This window comes from Mastomys coucha, unplaced genomic scaffold (genome assembly GCF_008632895.1).
Source record: "Mastomys coucha isolate ucsf_1 unplaced genomic scaffold, UCSF_Mcou_1 pScaffold5, whole genome shotgun sequence".
Taxonomy (NCBI): Eukaryota; Metazoa; Chordata; class Mammalia; order Rodentia; family Muridae; genus Mastomys; species Mastomys coucha.
Window position 1 is genome coordinate 22,822,281 of NW_022196911.1, and position 3,423 is coordinate 22,825,703.

The 3,423-nt window shown below is 37.6% G+C and overlaps 1 pseudogene; it reads right to left on the reverse strand.

Moving 5' to 3' along the window:
- LOC116077436 overlaps nucleotides 1–430 on the reverse strand; it is a 19,713-nt pseudogene extending 19,283 nt beyond the window's left edge.
- Between the last annotated feature and the right edge of the window lie 2,993 nt (nucleotides 431–3,423).

Consider the following 3,423-nt stretch of genomic DNA (forward strand, 5'->3'; position numbering starts at 1 on the left):
CTCACTCTGTAGACCAGGCTGGCCTCGAACTCCAAAATCCGCCTGCCTCTGCCTCCCAAGTGCTGGGATTAAAGGCGTGCGCCACCACTGCCCCACTTACCTTTTCACTTTTGTAAACTTAAAAATCACCAGAAACAAGACTTGACAATGAATTCACAGTAAATGACACACAATTTCTATGGAGTTGAGTTAGAAGGTTCAGAGATGAAACAACGCCTGTAGAAAAGAAGGTGCTTTGCAAAGTCTTCATTGAACAAAGACTTAAATCGGAGATCTAACATAGAAAAGAAGCCCAGTTACAAGAATTTCCATATATTTTCATTGAGGTGATGTTAAGAGAAGGAACAGTTATCAAAGAAGGAACTACATTTCTGCATCAGCTTTCATTCTTACCAGTGGTGCATGCTTTTTTCCCTTTCCCCGAGCCCATGGTCATGTGTCATCCTTAGTTTTTTAGATCTTGCCATTTTGACTGGGATAAGACAAAGTCTTAAATTCATTGTAACATGTGTTTTCCTGAGGCTGAGGATGTTGAATAGTTAAACCATTTTTTCTCAAGCATTTGTACTTCATATTTTGAGGAATCTCTGTTTATCTATGTCCCATTCTAGTTTATTTCTTGGTATTAACATTTTCTGAGTTCTTTATATACTTTAGTGACTAACTCTCTTGTTAGATTTATAGCAGATATTTCCCCATTCTGCATGTTGCCTTTTCAAATGGGTTATGCTCCCAATTGCTGTACAGAATTCTTAATTTCTTGAAGTTTAATTTCTTAATTTTGTTGTTTTTTCCCCTTCTCTGTCTTTCTCTTCCCTTTTCCTTCCTTTATTTCTTCCATCAATTCATTGTTTCTCTCTTTCTCTATTTGTTTCTTTTAGATATCTCCCCCTCCTTCTGACTTTTTTTTTGAGACAGGGGGCAGTCTTTATTTAGCACTAGCTGTCCTGGATGGAACTAGTTCTTTAGAGAAATCTAGTGTCAAATTCACAGACATATATATGCCTCTACTTCCAAATTGCTGGGATTAGAGGGGTCCACTACCAAATCAGGTTCTAAATTGTTGGTCTTAATGTCCTCAGTATTATCATCCAGTTCAGAAAGTCCTTTATGGTGACAGTGAGTTCAAGTATGTTCTCTACTTGATTATCTATCAGATTCAAGGTGTCCGAGTTTTTAAAAGATTCCTGATAATCTGGAATTTTGACAAACTCTTTTGGTCTTACACACACACACACACAGACACACACACACACACACACACATACACACACACACAGACACACACATACACACACACACATACACACACACACACACACACACATACACACACACACACACACACACACACACACACACACACACACACACACACACACACACACACACACACACACACACACACACACACACACACACACACACACACACACAGACACACACACACACACATCTCCACTAACTCTTCCAAGATCTATTCCATTATCTGCCTATCCACTTTTTTTGTCCTTAAATATAAACTCTTCAAGACCAGTATGGGCTTCAAGATATTTATGGATATTTACGGATGCATGGCCATCTGCTAAAATGGGGCTAACTTAAGTTATACACGTTTGGAGAAAATTGTCCATCCTCTCTCAGTACCTAAAAATTGACATTCACTCTGTAGCTATGGCTATACCATCCTGAAAGTGCTTGATCTCCTCTGTGCCACCTTTATCCCAGCACATCTTGTCATCAGAGAGACTTCATTCAGTAACTGATTAAAACAGATGCAGAGACCTAAAGTCAAGCATTAGAAGGAGCTTGGGGAGTTCTGAAGAAGAAGGGAAGGAAGGATTGCAGAAGACCTTGGGATCAAGGGCACCACAAGAAAACTCACAATCAACTAACTAGGGAGCCTTAGTGAGGCTAACCTACGCCCTCTTGATATATGCCACAGTTGTGGTCTTCATGTGGGACTTCAAACTGTGGTAGCTGGGATGGTCTCTGACCCTTTTACTGGCTTTTGGCACACTTTCCTTATACTGTGTTGTTTTGTCCAGGATTAGTAATAGGGGAAGTTCCCAGACTTATTCCAACTTAATATGCCATATTGGGTTGGTATCCATAGGATATCTGTTCTATTCTCAAAAGAAATCAAAATGGAAGAAGGGCGTACATGTAGGGGAACTGGGAGAAGAGACTGGGAGGTGAGCAGGGAAGGGAAGGATAATTAGGATATAATAATATTAACAACAAATAGTAACTTCTCTGACAGAGGTTAAGAGATCTGTTGATCAATGGTTCTAATAACATAGTATTATATGTCCTTTCAGTTTCAGTCTCTGCTTGTTCCACTCTTGGGGGCTATTAGCATAATGATTCACCCATGTGTTTTCTGTATTCTCCTCAAAAGTCCTGAATGTACTACCCCATGCTTCTAAGGAATTAGCCACAGTTGAGCCTGTGTGGGAGTCTTCTCTTTGCTTTGGAGATTGTTATATACCCCTAAACAAATTCATGATATGAAATAATTACAATAGTATCAACTCAGAGGAGGATAAGGTTCAGCAGAATAGGAGACATGGCAGTAGATCAGAGCACAGAACACCCTTTATAGTATAAGTATAATGTCTTAGTTATGACCTAAAAGATAAGATGATATACATACAAGTCTCTAGTAAAAACTCAGCAACAAAAGCTAGAATGACAGGATAATATAACAGCATGGATAGGTGGTATGTGAAAAATAGTAAAGATTGTAAGGAGAATAGGGTGTTAGGATTTGCCATTCATGAAAAACTTAGTTAATTATATTGTTGTAATAGTCATTAATTTAGGAACAAAAGAATCATTTTATAAAACAAATTCTTAAAAGAGTATAAATACAAAGATTACAAAATTAAATGACAGCTACAATGATTCCATAGTCCTAGTTATCAGGCTTAGGGTAATTTGCAAGTAATATGATTGACCTTTAAAAGTTAAAAATATAATGCTTAAAGCAGGGTGATTCACCTGGACTGGCTCAATCTATTTTTATCTAAGAATCTTGAAACCACAAACAGCTGCCAGCCTGAGAAGAGTCTGTTATATTTGCTTAAACTAAAATTATTTGTAGAATTTTAGGTATAAGAATACAGCATTGATGATAATAAAATCTATTATATCTCTACTTAATTTGCAACCCTGGGCATATCAGAAAAGTATGCAAGGGGAAAAATTGATATAATCTGTATCTCTTGAAATCATGAATGTTTTTGAAATCTGTATATATCCATTTTTTGATTGCTAGTCAAAGTTGCAAAGCATCCCCATCTTGGTGTTAGACTCAACATTTCTCTTGCCTGATCTTTATATCCTCTCTGGAATCCATCTTTGGGGCTGGCTTCTGGTAGTATTAGGGGTGAATTTTACACTGTGTCTATTTATCAAGGT